The following is a 20,992-nucleotide window of genomic DNA, read 5'->3' as shown; positions in this document are numbered from 1 at the left end:
TGGACAGCAGATGAATGGCAACTTCCTGCAGGCCACCAGTTCACGTTTCACATGAACCTGGGGCCTAGATTTTTTTTTTTAAATTATGAGTAGTACCAGGTGGTTTCTGTATAGGTAAGAGAAATTCTAAACAGTCATACGGTTAAATAATATTCGTGGCCCACCTCCCATCTGACCACACCTTCCCTGATGTTAATCGAGGGAGGGGGGAGGGAGTATTACTAAATGTAAGATTACAAAGCTGGGTCGGATAGTGATCCAGCCTCTGATAATTCTCACAGCTCCTTGATCATCCCAGACTATCCCTCCTGGAGAAAGGGATTATATATTATGCGATATATTTTAACAATATAATCCGTATATTCGTGTTTTTACTTCGTGGGATTATGTATAAGGGAAGAAGATATTTATCACGCTTACCATATCTGTACACAGGATCTTATCTGGCTCTTGCCATCGTCTCTGAAAGACCCAGTTTTTCTTAGGCCATGTGATCCTGTAATGCTTTTTGCCAGTTATATCTTTTACCACACTTTATCACAGGGTTCAGTCTTGAGTGGCCACGCAAAGCAGAAAATTGCCTAAAACTTCCCATTTTTGGTACCGTACAGTGACTACTTAACCCTTTGAAGACTGACGCGACTTTGAAGCATAATAAAATGGTCTTCCTATGGTCAGAGTAAAATAGTTGAGAAATCTGTCACTGTGAAAGAATTAATGGCATTTTGTAACCCTTATAGGAGTAGACACCAAAGTAAAATAACGCTTACGTCCAGCTTCATTGAGCGCAATGGTCACGATGCTTCATATATTGACTGTATAGTGAAACCCATACCTCTAGTCTAAGGCCCATGAAAAGTTACTCCGGTCTCTTACATCCTAGAGACGCTGTATGTGCAAGCCCTCCTGTTCACTATAAAATACTCCAGAGGCTCCTTTGCTATATTGTTGTGAGGAATCATGTATCTGAGCAGAATTATGCCAGTGGATATCTGAAAATACTTCTTCAGTTATGCGTACAGTAGGAAAGATTACATTTTTTTTTTTTTCTTAGAAAAGAACTGACGACAACGACGAGGAAAGTGTCAGGAGTCAGAGTGAAGATACTTGAAGATATTACCTTTATATTTACATGTTAGTTGGAATTACCTTCAGTGTCTCGTGTCGTGTAAACGTGGGTAGAAATTCTGAGAGAGAGAGAGAGAGAGAGAGAGAGAGAGAGCAGCTGTCTCAATGACGATGTGGCGTTTGTTGACCTGTACTCTTTTCACCCTAACCTGGCCCAGATTTTCGTTCTTTTGAAGCTTATAATTATCACGCAGTTCAAAGGCTGCAAAACACAATACTCGGGCCAACATCCTTTCCCACAGTACTTCTTCGTGGCTAGCAGCATATTCTACTGTTTATATATCCCTAAAACTCAACATTGAAGATGGAGAGATGGTAATTTTTGGCCTAGTTAGAGTAAAAATAGTTTAAGTATACCACACCGTCTTGCCCCTCGTGGTTGTGTCGATACAGGGGTCTACAGACACACCTGTGACCAATTGTCTAGTTCTATATTCTGATATTTTTCTGCAAGTGTTTGGTGCATTTTGTGTGTGTGTGTGTGTGTGTGTGTGTGTGTGTGTGTGTGTGTGTGTGTGTGTGTGTGTGTGTGTGTTCTCTTGCTTACTGTTAATATCACTTCAGTTCTCATAGTGCCTTCTGAGCTTCTGTTGTTTTATGTGATAAAGGCGGCTTGTGATGGTAGATGGTGGTGGTGATTATGTGATGACCCTGCAGATAATAAAGGTGATGAAGGCGAGAGTGTAATAAACGTAATTAAGGGTAGATGAAGATGGCGGGGTAGCTACGAGTTTAGTGATGATGATGATGAAAGTGGGCCTTGGGTGGATGCCGCGACGTAGGCATCGTAGTCTCGCCTCAGATATTTACTAACGATTGCTAGTCCAGGCTTGTTCATTATATAACATTCTATCTCATTACCAAGCAGTTTATTACATCGTATCATCATCAACATCGTAGAATCTTTCTTTTTTTTTTTTCTTTATCGGAAACATAGGGACCCTGGGCTTGACTTGAAAAATTTATTCAAAATTAAAAATTTCTCAGCCATTACATAACCTGTTTTCTTTGGCTTATTTGTTTTGCGTTTAGTTCTGACTGTCCCAAGGTGATATTATTTGGTAAAACCCGCAGCAGCAAGAGTGCAAACATCTCCACTGCTATGACGTGGTGATGGCACTGACGACAAGAAGAGAGGCTGTGTGTAGTTAGGAGGATGGTAGAGGAAAGCACAGAGAGGGAGGCAGGTAGACTAAAAAAAAAAAAAAAAAAAAAAAAGTAACCCTTAGGTTAGGTTAAGGGAGGAGATTGTATGCTGTCTACTTCCAGTCTCTCACTCATTATCTCCTGAGTGTGAAACAGTCCACAATTATCTGATTTACTAATGACTCATGACTCGATTGGCTGATCCGATGACAAATGGCGCCCTCCGGATCTTACCTCCGACTCTCATTATTTGGTCCTATTGTGGCCATTATTCCTGACTTAACACCGCCCCGACACGCCACCACACCCGGCCAAACTCTAGCAAGAATTAGCAGTCGGCAAAGATGGGGCCTTCATTGTTTCACTTGCTGGTAACATATACATTTCTGTGTACCAGCGCCACACACACCCAGCCCAGCCCTCCACACACGCGAGGTATGAGGGAGGATGATTTATTGTGGAAGAAGGATTGTTGTTGCTTAGGCCATTGTGTAGCAATGCTCAGCACTCCCTTTCTGGTCCTCCGCACACACGAGGGTTGAATGAGGGAATAATAGGTCAATAGGTCCAATAGGTCAATTGTACCAACGCTGGACACACCTAGTCCGGCCCTCCACACGCACACACACACACACACACACACACACACACACACACACACACACACACACACACACACACACACACACACACACCGCGTGCCTGTGTGTGTTACGTCAGCAAACAGTGGTGAGGGAGGGGGTATTATTTCACACAGTCAGGCCAACACCACTGCCATCCAGGTGAACAGCGGGACCCTCAGCATAAAAAGGGGTCAATTTGTTTTTCTCACCAGAATGTCTGCATTTTTAAGACTAAGGGGTAATGTTATCATGCCCTCTTCCACGATTTAATTAGCGTAAAGAAAAGGATCATTCAATAATCACTATACCCATTTTACTGTAGTTTGGTCCATATTTTTGTCCTTTTGCTGCTTATTTCACGTAGCTCATTGCCAGAAAAATACAGTGGTACGATTTAACATCCTTGTCTTTACACCTCTTCGTGACTAGCACCGTATTGCATTGTCAGTCTCTTCTTGTAACTCAGCCTTCAAGATGGAGAGATGGAAAATTTTGAACAGGTTAAAGCAGTATAGTGACTTTTAGTGAATATTAGACGATTCTGGAGCGTATAATTTTCCCTTTGAAATAATGACTCCTTGGGTGATGGGGAAGGGTTTCCATAAGCTGAAATAAATTATCACTTTAGCCAAAATATATTACTTCATTGCTACCGTACAGGAGGGGTAGACTTAGCAGATTAAATTTAAGAAGATTTGGTTATCCCATACGCAGATCAATCTGTTTACTCGTATCTCCAACTTCCACTTTGATATAGTACCGTAAAATGCTAAAGTCTAGTGTAGAACGGAACAGCATTTATTGAAGAGCAAGGGAAGAAATAGACTAAACCAAACATAAGAGATGGATAAGTGGAATAAGTGTGTGTGTGTGTGTATGTGTGTGTGTGTGTGTGTGTGTGTGTGTGTGTGTGTGTGTGTGTGTGTAATTCAGAAGCAAACATAACTGACAAAACTCTAGGTTGTCTTCAGTTTTATAGCCACAGACCTACCACTCCTCTCAAGCAGTCAGGTCTCACCACCACCAGCAGCTATCAGGACACACCCACCCACCCCAACTACTGCATCGGTAATAAATAACTAGTCACCGGTAATGACAGAAGCAGTCAGCCCTCACCACCACTAAGAGCTACCAGAATGCGCTCACCTACCCGACTTCTTTCATCGGTAACAAATAAGCAGCCGTTCACCGAGAGTGGTAGTTGTATTTTATATCACTTCCCCAAACAACACCGCCATGCACTGTTGAATTTAGGAAGCGGCCACTCCACACCACACCACAGCACTCAACTCACCACACCACCCTTCCACTCATCCCGCTCGCCATTTGAAGCCTCCCTCATTTACCCCCATTTTCCACCTCGTTCTACCACTTGATATTAACTGGCGGGGAGACTTAGGTGATCTCGTAAAGATATTAATCGCCTCAGATCGTAATCGTAATCTATGCTGGTGCTGCCCTGATTGTCCCACCTCGTAAATACTCGTTACGCCCTCACGCCCTCATTTAGGCTTTTTGACTACAGGGAGGCGCTGCTGACTTGGGTAATGAGGCGGCCTTGAGGCCTGGCTGGTTCGTGGTTGGGTGTAGCTCATCATGGATGGCCTAGTGGGTGGGTGGGACATTAGTTAATTAATACCATTTATCCAGTCTTATCAACACCTCCAATAACCTCCCTCCTTCCTACGTTCAGCCCTTGTACGCCCACCATACCTCCCTCATTCCCTTTCCCTCTCTCAGTTCCTGTTCTAATTCACTACCTTCCTCCATAGCGCTCTCTCTCTCTCTCTCTCTCTCTCTCTCTCTCTCTCTCTCTCTCTCTCTCTCTCTCTCTCTCTCTCTCTCTCCATCCTTGCCCCAATCTCCTCCCTCCTTCTCTATCTTTCTCATTCCAAACTCCTTCCTCCCCATCTTCCCTACCTCCCTTCCAGCTTTACATACCTTCCCCCTCTTTCCTTTCTTCCCTCCCGGCCCATCATTCCTGGCGGTCAAACGTAATGAACTAATTTATATGTGGTGGAAGTACAGGCTTATCAGGTGGTTGTAACACGGTAAATGTCGCTGTGAAAATGGAAGCTATTTTTTTTCATTAGTATAGACCGCCCCTTTGTGCTGTCTGTGGTAGGTCAGTGCTTATGTGCGTGTGTGTGTGTGTGTGTGTGTGTGTGTGTGTGTGTGTGTGTGTGTGTGTGTGTGTGTTTGTGTGTCAAGAGAAGTGCAGGTATGTGGGTAGGTGGGTGTAGGTGTGTGAGTACGAGTAGGTGGATCGGTGTAAGGGTGTTGGTATGGACAGGTGGGTGGGTTTGAGTGTGTGAGGGTGTGGCTGGGACTGTAGGTGTACCTGTTGGTGTAGGTGGGTGGCTAGATGTGAGAGTGTGGGTGTGGGTGTGACTTTGGGTGTGTGTGTGTGTTGGTACAAGGGTGGGTGTTGGTATGGTACTAAGTGTGTGGTAATGGGTGGGTGTGGTTGTGGGTGTTGCTGTGGGTGTGGGGGTATTGTGGATAGTGTTTTGTTTGCGAGACTTAATAGATAATATTGGAGTTATTATTTTGAACAGCATACTATTTATAATGCCCTCTTTCTCGTGCTAATAATGTTATTTTTTTCTCGTTAGGAAATGGGAATTAATCCTGCCTCAATAAAACAGGCACGTGTAAACATTATAATACGTACGTCTATTTGGAGGAACTATTATGCGTCGAAAGTTTTTTTTTTTTTAATCACATAATACGTATTTTTATTTCACCACGAGATACTTTGCCAGTGCATATGTATCAGGATTACTTGTATACAGAATATAGTCAGCAGAGCATCTGTAAATATAGTTGTAACACTAGCGTCCTCTGATCGCTGAGGAAGACAGTCCGACCTTCACCTGCTGTGGGGTCCTAAATCTTCCACCTTGGGATGAACATGTTAACGTTGAATTACCCAGAAAAAATCGCATAAGCTAACCTTAAGCCCTTAATGTGGTGTTGGGTTCACTGAGCACTAAAGCATGGCTACTCGTGTGGTAAAGAATATCCGTCTTTATAAGGAGTACATGGAGGAGGGCGGCTTAGACTGATAGGAGGGAGTGGTGATGAGTTGTAAAAGAGAGGCATGAAAGAGTTCTTGTAGCAGCCACTTTGGAAGAAGTCCTTGGATTGGACGTCTGGCAAGCGGTTGACATTAGCTAACAGTTTAATGTGTGTATAATGGATGGTTTGAGTGGTATTGTGGGCATAGCATAATTTACAGCTTCTGGCAGTGTATAGATTAAGAGATAAATGGAGAGTTTGGTATGTGGTCAGTTGGCGGTGTAGGATGTAACGCGACCATAACTCAGTACCTCAGACCCGCCTGCAGCCCGCCCTCTCGACCCCAGTGTTTGGTGAGCGATATCCCGCTAATGTTCCGCTAAACACCCCCTGCCCTGACTAGCTCCAGCCAGCCGTCGGAGAGTAAGTCGAAGGTCAGCAAATGCCCAGGTAAAACCCAATAAGTTAATTATCAGAGAAGGATATCAGAGAGGGGAATAGGGTTTTCTGTGTCTGTAGTAATTTATAATTCGTGTAGGCCCCAGTTGTCAATTTGCAACGCCTCAAGAGACAACTGAAACCACCCACCAGTGTAAACATCAGTACCCCAGCCTCATCCCACCTGCAGCCGTAGTGAAGGTCCTGTTTGTTTAGGTGATGGATGGCAACAGTATTCCATCCCATCCAAAGACGATAGGCACGTGAGAAGGACAGCATGCTGGGAGAAATCGTTGGGAATAAAGACTGTGGGTTTCTTGCCACCATCCCTGAAGCTGTCATTAACCACAAGTTTAATACCCCTTCTCTCAATGATCAGTTGTGGGGCGAGATGATATCATAGAGGAGGAACGAGATCAACAAGTGGCTACTGGTGAAGCTGTTATCTGAGGGACTCCCATGCTTATACACTTCAGTATCGGGAAGCGTCTTGCTGTTATCGCTGAGCTCCTTATTAACGAATACTGAGTGGCATTGTAAAGCAGAAAAAAAAATGATTAAGTAAAAATGCATGAAATGCAGATATATTCTCAGTAAAACCTGAAACTTGTGATCACATACAGCATATTGTTTTAGTATGGGCAGTCGTACTCTGGCAAGCAATTTTCCGGGTATAAAAGTCATCAAATTAACCATCCTGTAGCATGGTAAGTCTTAATACATGTACCGAGAACAGCCAGATGTATATCAGACCCCAGTCCCTTTCTGTACATCACTCCGGTAGCTCATAGTGCCACCTTGGAGGCACAGTTTCTGGGGCCTTCTTGTTCTCATTGCTTCGTTATCTGTTGTCTTACTGTATATACCATCCTCATCAAGTACACTCCACTTTTGCAGTATGTAAATCTTTTCCTCTCCGCCCAGTGGCCTGTGCTAGTTTTGTTGTGTCATTAAGTGTTGGTGGTGTGGTCAGAGCGCCGCGGAAGGAAGTGGTTACCGGGGATATCTGTATTACTTCTGTAGTGTTATTAAGCATTGGTGATGTGATCAAAGCGCCTCGGAAAGACGTAGGTACCCGGGTTATGTAGCAGTGATGAGATGTGCCCTGGAAGATGTGTTTTGCCAACACCAGGGGAACGTATTTGTCGTTATATGAAGCTCAGACAAGGCAGCGGTGGAGAGTAATTCATTTCAACCCATACTTCGCGTTACCGGCACTGAAATAAGACCTCCCAGGCTGTTGCAAGATTATACTCAAGGACAGTCTCTTTCTGGGTCTCATAAATTACTATTATATGCAACGGGATTATAACCTTAAACTAGTATCATACACAAGAGGGAATGATATTTGATTTTAGTTCACCCCTGGTCGTAAACCTCAATAAAACGAGCCTGGAAATTAATCTTTCAGTTCAATCAGAATAACTTGACTGGAACTGAAATTACGAGTGATCCTGCAGTCCCAGCTTAATTTCAGCGTGCTTGGAAGCTGCTGAAGGCGCTGACGAGGCAGTAAAAGAGAAATATATATTGGTGGTGCGAAGGAGGCGGTAAGGATGATGGTGAACGGCAGTATATGGTTAAGTTGGATCATGAGTGGGAGGGGAAGGGATGGGATGTTGCTGGTGGGGAGAAGACGATAGGAAAAAGGAATTGAACAGGTGCAGAAAAAAAGAAATGAAGAGGTGCAATATAAACTTGAGGTGGTTCATGAAAATAAAGAGAAAGGAATGGGACAATGTCTTGCGAGAGGGAAAGAACGAGTGAAAAAGTAATAGGCGAGGGAGGTTCAGGGTATACAACAAAAAGGATTTAGCCACATTAAGTATGGCGCGTGTCTACCGTCGAAAATCGTTAGTGAGTGACTGACATTCTCTGGTTTCTAGATATGCGCCCGTATAAAAAAACTGGTAGAAGATATGGATAGTGTAAGGGAATCAATATGGAGAGGGATGAGAGAGTGATCAGGTGGGTGTGAGGGAGGGATATGAAGCGGACGGAATGATGTGAAAGGGGATGAGGTGTAGCTCGTTTGTTTTTATCCGTGGAAATTGAGTCACTCTCACAATTCAGATACTCGGTGGTGATTACATGGAAGCCAACATGCCCTGGTTATAAGGCAGGAATGATTCTCCATGGTTACTGATCAAATCAACCCTCCAGTCTTACTACACTTGGTCATCTGCTAAAATGAAAAGGGGTTAGGGATGCGTAGTAGAAACGCCCTGTATCTACTTATATGGAGCTGAAAGGGATATGAAGGATGTTAGAGATAGAGATGAGGAGATTTCTGTGACGGTTTGATATGAGAAAGATGGGGGAAGCTTGGATAAATGATGGGAATTTGGTGAAGTAGAGTATTGTAGAGGAAGTGAGGGTTGTAAAAATTCGGTGGTACACAAGGATGAGATGGAGTGGACCTGAGGAGTTATAAAGACCCGTACGCAGAGATGGATATGAAGAAGATGTGTATAAGGTGTACAGAAACTGCTTGAACTTGACCCTTTGATTTGTTGCCTCTGGTAGTATAGTATATTTATTCACTGTCCGGGAGGTGGTTGTGTGCGTGTGGATCATTGTTGGGGACGTTGGGTTGTTGAAGGGTAGGACATGGCTGGAGTGTGGTGTTGGGGCTAGGGTGAGTGCAGGGGAGGAAGTGGTTGAGGTGTGATGTTGGAAAGAGGGGTGGGATACGGTAAGTGAGAGGGACAAGGTAGTTGAGGTGTGGTACTGGGGCTTGGGAGAGGAGGTGAGAGGTGAATGAGGAGGAGGTAGTTATGGTATGGTTTGGAGGGAGGGTAAGGTGAGTGAGGGGTAGGAGATGGTTGGGATGTGGTGTTGGGGGGGTCAGGAAGAATGACAGGGAGGTGGTGTCCGAGGTGTGGTGCTGAGGTTGAGGAACGGGGGAGGAGACGGTTGGGTTATGGTGCTGGGGAATGCACGGCAGGTGAGGGATAAGAGGTGGTTGGGGTGTGGTGTTGAAGTAGCATTGTGAGTTATGTTGGATGGGGTTGGGAGGGCGTTCACAGAGAAATCACGAAATAGATCCACGAAGAAACTTAGATAAACTACTTCGTTATTGTAGGAATGACGAGGAAAAAAATAAAAAAAGAGTTCAGAAACTTAATGTGTCTTATTCTACCTACAAGAGCAAATCTTGAGTTACGAGAGGTAGTTGGTCGCAGATTTTTAAGTCTGGTTAACTAGATGCCTACTGACCTGTAATGCGGTCATGTGGTGTGGCTGCGGGTGTGCATATGGATGGTTATACTACTGAAGGTCTAGAGAACAAGAAGTCTGTTCACGCGCCGGTAGAGTGCGGGATGTGGGCAGAGTACAGAGACCTGTTGCGTTATTCGCCCCAGTTTCCTCTCACCCTTAACCGGGAACTCCACAGTCCACCCAGTTCACACCACACACCCCTATGCATACTTGCTCCAATAAACCCCAGTTCCCATACATGCCCAATAAACCTCAGTTCCCTATGCTTGCCCAATAAACCCCACTTCCCATACATGCCGAGTTCCCCATCCTTGCCCAATAAACCCCAGTTCCCCATACTTGCCCAGTAAACCCCAGTTAATTTGTTTCTATACCATATTATATAGTTTCCTAGTACAGTGTTTGCTATAATCTTTCTCTAAAAAGCAGACATTGATACAACAGCTGTCACAGCACCCTCACTCTTCACCGTCACTTGCACCCTGATTGTTACTCGACCTTGAAATAAGGCGGGATCGTCTGAGTGTGATAAAAGTGGCAGGGAACAGCAAAAAGATGGGGTGTGGTAAGTGGTAGGCAGAGAACCAGGTGGGGTCTGACTGAGATGGACATAGAAGCAGTTTGATTGGCGACCGAATTTGAGATTAGGCGGGATCGTTTGAATGTGATAAAGTGCCGGGGAACAGTACAAAGATGGAGTGTGGTAAGCAGTTGAAGGCTGACAGAGATGGAGTGAGAGAGGTAGGCAGAGAACCTGTTGATCAGTGGCCGACTCTGAGATGAGGCGGGTCGTCTGAGGGTGATAAAGGTGACAGTGGACGGATTCCCAACCAGCAATTCATTGACGTCATCAGTTGATCTTACGTAACACACGAAAACCACATTTTTACAATGCCAGTTTAGATTCAGAATATCTTTAGGGAGGTATTTTCAGCAGCATTTCGTCAAACGTTTGTAAAATCGGAAAGAAGTTAATGTGAATATGGAATAAGAATCAGTACTAAAGTAAGAAAAAGTATAAGGTATCTTTTTGTCTAGGTCAGAGTGAGGTGTCAAGCAGAGGAGAAATGGGCAGTTCACTGTAAATAGTATATGATTTATATTTACTCCACGAAGTCAGTGGCGGCATGCGATATATATCGAATGACTCGAACTCACCACACACACACACACACACACACACACACACACACACACACACACTTGTACTGTATAATCAGGCTGGCCACTGAATCAATTTATGGTGTTGACTGTAGACACAATGGCCAGAACACTGGTTTGTGACAGGGGACACACCCGCGCCAATGTTATGCTTTGAGCGGTGTGTGTGTGGGGGGTGAGGGGGCGGGAGGGGGGGTGAGGGGGCGAGTAGAGGGGTGTACACAGTTTAACTAAAATAGTCTTCGTCTGGTTTTAGCTTGACATTGTTCGAAGTTGAGAATCTGGCAAAAAGTTTATCAATTATTTTTACAACAGTAGGTCAGAGGTCTAAATCTCAGGTCTAGGTCAACGTTAGGCCTAGCAAGGTCAGCATACACAATTATATTCAATTCCCACCAAAGTTAGTGAAAGGATTGGAGTAAGATAAGAACGAAGAGATTCTGTTTTAAAAAAAGCCAGTCAAAGGTTAAGGTCACAGTGCAAGGTGAAAGTTTGATCCGTGTGTGTGTGTGAACAAAACAACTAAAACGATTTTGATCTGATTTCGACCAAAATCGATTGAAGGGATGAAACGTTTTCAAGAGGTAAACATTTTTTTTTTTTTTTTTTTTTTTTTTTTAAGGATATTTGTCAAAGGTGGAAGTCAGATGGCATGGTCAGCTTACTTAGTTTTTTATCCGTTTAGACCATATTTTGTGGAAATGTTTGGGGTCATCTAAGGATAAACGGAATGCATTTTGATAACAGTCAATCAGATGTTGAAGTCACAGGAAAACGTCAGTCTTCAGTCACAGGGCAAGAACACAAGAAACAGTTTGACTTCGTTTCACTTAAATTTGTTGAAAAGGTTAGTATTCCGGCAAGAATGATGTCATTCCAAGTCCAGAGCAATCGGTTAAAAGTCAAAGATGTCGGGCAAATTCAAATGTAAAACATATATATATATATATATATATATATATATATATATATATATATATATATATATATATATATATTGTTACGGAACAGAGAAACTGTCCCGCAAAGTTCCAGGTTCAAAACAAAAGAGTTAGGTAAAATTACAAGTTAAAGTTTAATGCTCAAACTAACAACAATACATTCAGGACTCATAAGGATAATGTAATGGCAAAAAACAGGTTAAATATATGGTTAACTGCAATAGCCTCTATTAACACGAAATTAGCAAGTGTAAATTTATCTAAGTCAGCCCTGATAAAATGAGAAAACCGGATAATACTCAGTGAATGCAAGATATATTATTACAGATACAAAATATTATTAGTAATGGCTGACACCCAAAACACATGAATCACAAAAACCCCACTAGGCCCAAGAATTAACACCCCATGCTACACAGTACAAGAAAAAATGCAATAACAGTTATACTCAAATTACACAGCTGCTAGATGGTTGGAGACTTCCTGAGCACTCACAATAATAACAACTGTACAGGGGAGGACAGAGATGTGAACAAAATGAGGAGTAGATCTAAGTGGCCATTAATGAAGAGACTGAGCTCATTATATAGGGGCCGGCAGAGCTTGATACAACTTGTAAGAAGGACGCGCAAATGAAGCCATAGGGGACAAAGAGTTGACAATCCTGCTCTGAACAACAGAAAGAACGACTTACTCTACTGTAAGGGTAGAAGGGGGGAGTGAGGTAGAACACGCTCGTGATCAAACATGCAGCATACTGTACATTAGAATTACACAAAGGATGATGAATCATAGGCTATGTAACACCTCCCCACAAAGAAAAAAAGAAATCTACAAAGGAAATTTCTTATTACTCTAAAACAATCTGTCTAAAGTCTAGATAAGCAATCTGCAATAACATTTTCTTTCCCCTTGACATGTTGTATGTCTAATGAATACTCCTGAAGAAGTAGACTCCATCTTGTCAATCTCTGATTTTTATCTTTAAACTTACTAAGGAATTTCAGTGGGTTATGATCGGTATAAATGACTATGGGGTCAAAACCAGAACACAAATAAAATGAAAAATGCTGTAAACCCAAAATCAAGGCCAAAAGCTCTTTCTCAATAGTTGAGTAGTTCTTTTGAGGTGGAGTGAACTTCATACTGTAATAAGATACAGGGTGTTCAATACCCTGATCATCCTCTTGCAGCAAACCAGCCCCAGCTCCTGTATCACTTGCATCAATAGCCATCTTAAAAGGCTTAGCATAATTTGGAGTAGCGAGCACTGGCAGACTTAATAGGATAGCTTTAAGTTTGCTGAAAGAGGATTCACAGTTATCGGTCCAGACAAATTTAACTCCCTTTTTCAGTAGGTCTGTAAGTGGTGATACAAGAATTGAAAAGTTAAGAACAAATCTCCTGTAATAACCTACCATTCCCAAAATCTTTGTAGCTCTTTCCTACTTCTAGGTCTGGGAAGATCACTTATAACCTGAACCTTAGCTCCTGGTGGTGCAACATGTCCATCACCAATTACGTACCCAAGGTACTGAACTTTAGCTTGACCAAACTCACACTTTGATAAATTAGCTACAAGATTAGCCTGAACCAAACGCTCAAGAAATTTATTGACATGGCATAGGTGATCTTTCCAGTTGTCACTGAAGATTAATACATCATCAATATAAACAACACACTCTGCCAAACCCTCTGTTACAACATTCATGAGCTTCTGAAAAGTGGCTGGTGCATTCTTCATACCATATGGCATTACAGAACATGCAAAAGTCCTTCCCAGTGTTACAAAACATGAGATCTCCCTAGCACGTTCAGTCACAGGCACTTGCCAGTATCCCTTTAACAAATCAAACTTACTTATGTACCTAGCCTTTCCGATCTTGTCTATGCAATCTTCCACGCGAGGGAGAGGGTAAGTGTCTGTTTTGGTTATCTGATTAACACGTCTGTAGTCGATGCAAAGCCACTGTGACCCACCTGGCTTAGGGACTAGAGTGACAGGAGAACTCCACTCGCTCTGACAGGGCTCAATCATCTTGCGGTCCAACAGGTAGCCAAGCTCCTTCTGGATGAGAGGAACTTTCACTGGGTTCACACGGTAAGGAGGCAGTTAAATTGGCTTTGCATCTCCAACATCGACATCATGCATCAACACAGTGGTTCTCCCTGGAGTGGCACGGAACACTTGCGGGTACTCCTTCAGTAATGCCGAAAACTCCTGCCTTTCCACGGGAGCTAGATGAGAAAGCTTAGTCTGGAGATCATTCATGATATCAGGATTCTTCCCCAAACTATCACTCAGGCTCATGCTGCATGGTAGAACTTCACTTGCAGACTCGGATGGAACAGCTACAGTGCAGACTGGGTTATTTTCGTCCCGCCTGTGATATAACTTTAGCATGTTGATGTGACAAAGTTGCTTGTTCTTTCTACGATCTGGTGTGGCGATGACATAGTTGACATCACTGAGTTTCTTCTCCACGAAATAAGGACCACTAAACTTGGCTTGAAGAGGTTGCCTATGCACTGGTAGCAGACTCAAAACCTGATCTCCTGGCTGAAAGTGGCGTAACCTGGACTTCTTATCATACCAAGTCTTCATCTTCTCCTCAGCAGCTCCTAATTTCTCTCTCGCCAGTTGTAAAGCAGTGGACAGCCGTTCTTTGAACTTCATCACATACTTCAGCAGGTTGACGTCATCTTCCTCCGACAGCCAGCATTCCTTGAGAAGCTTAAGGGGTCCTCTTACTTCATGGCCAAACAGTAGTTCAAAGGGTGAGAAGCCCAGTGATTCATTTGGAGATTCTCTTGCGGCAAACACAACGAATGGAAGACCTTTATCCCAGTCTTTCTGATGTTCCAAACAGTATTTCTTGAGCATCGATTTGAGTGTTTGATGATATCTCTCCAACACTCCTTGGGTCTGGGGATGGTAAGCTGAAGACGTGATCTGGGTGATGCCCAACTCTTTCAGAGACTGCTTGAAAACATTTGACATGAAATTACTTCCCCGGTCTGACTGTACCTCCTTGGGCAGACCAAACTTTGTGAAGAACCCTAGCATTTCCTTAACCACGTTCTTTGCTGAGATATTTCTAAGTGGAATGGCTTCAGGATAACGAGTAGCCATATCAATCAGGGTCAACACATAAGAAAATCCTGAAGAAGTCTTAGGAAGAGGGCCCACAATATCCACCAACACACGGGTGAATGGCGCCTCAAAAGGAGGAATGGGAACTAGAGGTGCAACCTTTTCGGTCTGATTACACTTCCCCACAACTTGACAGGTGTGACAAGACTTACAATACCAGGAAACATCCCTGAAGATACCTGGCCAGTAGAAGTGTTTCAAAATGCGTGCCACAGTCTTCCTCACTCCAAGGTGTCCTGCCAAACTGGAATCATGAGCCACTCTAATGATATCCTGCCTACAAACACGAGGGATGACAACTTGATGTACAACCTCCCATTCACAGTCGGCTGATGCTGTTGGGGGTCTCCACTTCCTCATAAGTACTCCTGACTTTATATAATAACAAGTAGAAGCACCAGCTGACTCTTCCTCACTGCAAGCAGAGTTAGCTAGACCTTTCAACTCAGGGTCAGCAACCTGCAACTCAACCAACTCTTGACGAGACAAATTATCAACACTACGGGGTACTGCCTCATCTGGTGAGTGGTCCAAATTAGCAAGAAAAGTGTCAGCTAGGATAACATCATCATCATCATTATCCTCTAAATCACCAGTAACTTAAGACTTAGCCCTAGTGACAGCACATGCAGAGAACACATCAGGGACATCACAGTCCTGGGCCGCAGCCACTGGCTCACTAGACAACTGAGGAGCTGGACACACTTGACTTCCACCAATATCATTTCCAAGTAAGAAAGTTACACCTGACATTGGGAGTGTCTCAACCAACCCAACCATAACGGAACCATTAACAAAACCAGACTCTAAATTCACTCTGCACAGAGGGACAGAGAAGTAATTATTCCCTACACCTTGTAAGATTACAGTTTCATCAGAGGAATTAACATTAGAGCCTAGAACACTGGTCAGCATAAGGGATTGGCAAGCACTTGTATCACGATATATTTGAACTGATTTCCTGTCATTACTGTCCAGAGGACTGACAAAACCATCAGACAGGAAATTAGCACATGAACTCTTGAGAGTGTCACCCACGTTACTGCTCAAAAGAGGAGCTCCATCATGAGAATTTAATTTACCCCTCAAAGCAGGTTCAGTTAACTCAGTTAAAGAATTCTGGGAACTCTCAAGGGTGGACACTAGACCAATTGACTGAATATTTAAAGACTCCTTTTTGTTCACATCACGCTGTCTCCTGAAACATTTCTCCGTAGTATGACCAAGCTTACTACAATAAGTACATTTACTTTTCTGAAATCTAGAGGTGAAGCTGGTATTTACTTCCTGAGAAACATCATCTTTATTCTCTTTCCTGTTACCTGTACTCTGAGTAGAGGCAACGTACTTACTCTCAGCTTTTCTTTTTCTTTAGAATATCTCTTGTGAGTGAGAACATATTCATCAGCTAAAACTGCAGCATCAGACAAATTATCTATTCTTCTCTCATCAAGATATAGGCTTACATCTTTATTAATACACCTTTTGAAGTCCTCCAGCAAAATCATCTGCTTAAATTTACCAAAATCAGAATCCACATTCTTAGAATTTAACCACTGCTCTAACAGATCTTCTTTGATTTTTGCATACTCAACATGGGATTGCTTATCTTGCTTATAAGTTGTCCTAAATTTTACTCTATAGGCTTCAGGAACAAGCTCATAGGCCTTAAGAATCAAGCTCTTAACTACATCATAATTATCACATTGATCCTGAAGAAAAGATGCGTAAGTTACTTGAGCTTTACTGGTGAGAACAGTTTGAAGGAGTACTGGCCAATACTCCTTGGGCCAATTAAAACCTGTAGCTACCCTCTCAAACAACTGAAAATACTTTGTTAAATCAGATTCATTAAAAGGAGGGACAAATTTAACATTTTTAGCCACATCAAAATCATCAGAGCTAGATGATCCAGTTCCACCTTGTTTCATGCGATACTCATGGTCTGGCTGAATCCTAGCAAGTTCAATTTGTGCCTGAGCCTGTATCTGTGCCTCCTGAATACGAGCCTGAGACTCAGCCTCCTTAGCATTTGCCTGAAATTCAGCCTCCTTAGCACGAGCCTCCTGCAGGGCTAGCTGTAACTTAGCTATTTCAATCTGCGTTTGCTCATTTGGAGGAGTTACATTAAACAAGCTTTCATTAATCATGTCGACAATTTGATCTTTAGAATGATGAGAGCGAGCAACAATTCCCAATTGTTGGGCAACAAGCTTAAGTTCATTCTTTGTTCTGTTTTCTACATCACACACTGTTTGCACATTTGACAAAAAATCTTTAGCTTCATCAAGCGTAGTAATAGTAGACATCATGAATAAATCACAGTCACAAAATATCAAACAATATCCTTATGATAATATCCTGAATATCCTGATAAGAGGTCGCCAAATTTATGTTACGGAACAGAGAAACTGTCCCGCAAAGTTCCAGGTTCAAAACAAAAGAGTTAGGTAAAATTACAAGTTAAAGTTTAATGCTCAAACTAACAACTAAACATTCAGGACTCATAAGGATAATGTAATGGCAAAAAACAGGTTAAATATATGGTTAACTGCAATAGCCTCTATTAACACGAAATTAGCAAGTGTAAATTTATCTAAGTCAGCCCTGATAAAATGAGAAAACCGGATAATACTCAGTGAATGCAAGATATATTATTACAGATACAAAATATTATTAATAATGGCTGACACCCAAAACACATGAATCACAAAAACCCCACTAGGCCCAAGAATTAACACCCCATGCTACACAGTACAAGAAAAAATGCAATAACAGTTATACTCAAATTACACAGCTGCTAGATGGTTGGAGACTTCCTGAGCACTCACAATAATAACTGTACAGGGGAGGACAGAGATGTGAACAAAATGAGGAGTAGATCTAAATGGCCATTAATGTAGAGACAGCTCATTATATAGGGGCCGGCAGAGCTTGATACAACTTGTAAGAAGGACGCGCAAATGAAGCCATAGGGGACAAAGAGTTGACAATCCTGCTCTGAACAACAGAAAGAACGACTTACTCTACTGTAAGGGTAGAAGGGGGGAGTGAGGTAGAACATGCTCGTGATCAAACATGCAGCATACTGTACGTTAGAATTACACAAAGGATGATGAATCATAGGCTATGTAACAATATATATATATATATATATATATATATATATATATATATATATATATATATATATATATATATATATATATATATATATATATATATATATATATATATATATATATATATATCATCATCATCAACATCATCATCCGGACCTCCTTTCCCACCCTAGGGCAGGGTGAGGAGTAGCAATACCCAGACAACCCAAATTTGCCCAGTCCAATGGGCCACTCTTCCATTCACTCATCGTTCAGAATCCTGGCTCTATCGGATACGCCAGAAACATTCATCACGTTCTGTAGCTTCACATAATCCTAACCGATTGAGTCAGTCCAGACGCTGCCACGTTAAAAAGGGGTGCCAAATCCCTGTTCATGCACTTCTCCTCACAACATTCATCCAGCCAGCTCGATCTCATGTCAGTTCGCTAGCATCACCGACTTCCAAACCTCTCTTCCTCACACACTCATCCACCATATCTCTCCACCTTCTCCTTGGCCTACCTTGCCTCCTCCCTCCTTCATATTCGCTAGATATACCTTTTTTCACCACTCTATTGTTATCCATTCTCCACATGACCATACCATTTCAGTACTCTCTTCGATTATATACTGTCCCGTTGAGTACAGCGCTTCCCGTCCGATCAGCGAAGTTAAGCAACGTTGGGTCTGGTTAGTACTTGGATGGGTGACCGCCTGGGAACACCAGATGCTGTTGGCATCCCTACGTGTCAAGTGGGGTTGGTGGAGGATTAGTGCCCCTCCCTGTAAAACAATTAACTCTAAGCCCTTGACCACCCCGTCTGGGATACATGGCGTCTGGCAATGGATGGATGGATATGTTAACAGGCAGACTGTGAAATCAGTCATTTCGTGAAATGCCTAGCCAATTCGTGAAATCAGTCTAAATTGGGATGAGTTAACTTAGGTTAGGTTAATTTAGGTTGAGGTTTGCTTAGGCTGGGATAATCTAGGTTAAGTTTAGGTTTGATGGGGCTAGGTTTGGTTAGGTGAGGTTAGGTTAGATTAGGTTAATTTAGATGAACGTAAGTTATATTAAGATTTCATCTAATTTAACCTAACCTAACGTAACCAAATCCAGCGTAACCTAATCTAACCTAACCTAAACTTAACCTAGATTATCCCAGCCTGACCTAATCGCAGCCTAAACTAACCTAAAATAAATTAACCCATCCCAGTTTAGACTCATTTCACGAATTGACTAGGCATTTCGAGAAATGACTGATTTCACAGCCTGCCTGTAATATATATATATATATATATATATATAGATAGATAGATAGATAGATAGATAGATAGATAGATATACACACATACCAAAACAGTACCTTAACTCCTGATCTACTTACCACATCACCCGGGTTTTTTAAAAACTGCGGGAGATAACCAGAATATAAGGTTTGATGTTTGGCATCCGAGTGAGAATTTGAGTGTCTGTATTACTCCTTAAAAACATATGGTTTGTCTTTATTACATAAGTTTATACTGTGTTAACGAGAATAAATGTATAAGGTGAAACATTGCATTGACAAGGTTAATATCCCTCACGTTCAGGGTAATCAATTGGCTAATAGGTGTAACTCTCTTAATATCCAGTTGGTAAATATGTCTGAGACTCAGAGTTACTTCTGACAGTGCGTAACATTCATTGTTTACTGTTGGCTGCTATATCCTATCTAACAATCATGGTTTATATACAGTACCCTAGCAGTTACGTTCAGCTTACAGTATTCTTCCTTCATTCAGAATGTGCTTTTGGCAATTATATCTCGCATTCAGAACATGGAGTTGTGTTAATCACATTCAAGTTATACACGTGGCCAATATGTTTGCCAGAGGAACACTTTTCGGTGATCCATAAGTTAGCCTATCTAGTATGGTTGTACCTTACTAGTATGGTTGCACCGGACTAGTATAGCTCAACTGATCACTGGGTTGAACAAGCTTATTCGCCACAGCAAGGCAGTTTTCCATCAAAGAGGACCTAATATCCCTTGGGTTCAGAAATGACGTATGATCTCCGTTCAGGTTGTATAATACCTTATCCATCACATTTGTCTTTACATTTGAAATTACAATTGCCTTTCACCTTTCCCGTTCAGGACTTACATTTGTGTTCTTATGCTCAGGACTTACAAGTAGTTTATATGTCTTAGGCTTAGAATTACAATACTTTATCCATCACGTTTCCCATACAGTGCCATTCACAGTCAATACATACATGATTTAAGCTACCGCTGTTACTGTCTGGATGGCATGTCAGCATCAGTGCCATTTAAAGTATCATTCAAACCACACCAACACCATTAGCGTCACTGCTCGTGGCTTGTCAGCATCAGGCTTTCCTATAGCATCGTCCTTGCCACATTGACTGAGCCAAGGTGTCTCATCAGCGTCAACATACGGCCACCATATACAAAGGGATTCACTCGCACGAGGCACGGAAATCATAGCACTAGATTCTGTCCGGGACTGAATCACCCTGTAGTGTCACCAGCCCACGGTGACAGCATCAAGGGCGCTTGGCTGCGTCACAGGAAAGCTAGAACCATCAACCAACTCACACTGACAACACCAAGGAGATGTCTTGGTTGCGTCAGAAAAGAAGAAATAATGAAGAATTAGCACCAAGCCATAATATGGCTACATGGCGCTGCAGGAGTACAGTAGAGGGAAAGTGAAGGCCAGAAGAAGCACGGAAATATTAAGAAGAGAGGTGGGACAAAAGAGGAAAGAGGACAGTAAGGAGAGAAAGACTGGAGATAAAAAGACCCCTTGTCATTGCCTCTTGTGACAGGCAGGGGTACTGGGGAAGTTTTCTCCCCCCCCCCCGCCCAGGGGGGAGGGGAAGTTGTGTCGGGAAAACGGGGCGCATCAACCAGCACACACACTGAAGACACCAAGAAGACCTGGCTGCGTCAGCACAGTTGGGCGCATCAACCAATCCACACTGACAACACCAAGGAGGCTTGGCTGTGCCAGGACAGGTGGGAGCATCAACCAAACCACACAGAC

The 20,992-nt window shown here is 42.6% G+C and overlaps 1 pseudogene; it reads left to right on the top strand.

Moving 5' to 3' along the window:
• The first annotated feature begins 18,559 nt into the window (after positions 1-18,559).
• LOC145412683 (5S ribosomal RNA) lies at positions 18,560-18,677 on the top strand (annotated as a pseudogene).
• The last annotated feature ends 2,315 nt before the right edge of the window (positions 18,678-20,992 follow it).

The sequence above is a fragment of the Coenobita brevimanus genome, chromosome 93 (genome assembly GCF_032717465.1).
Source record: "Coenobita brevimanus isolate Jiangsu-jjx chromosome 93, ASM3271746v2, whole genome shotgun sequence".
Taxonomy (NCBI): Eukaryota; Metazoa; Arthropoda; class Malacostraca; order Decapoda; family Coenobitidae; genus Coenobita; species Coenobita brevimanus.
The sequence above is the reverse complement of the archived record's forward strand: the minus strand, read 5'-3'. Positions and strand labels throughout refer to the sequence as shown.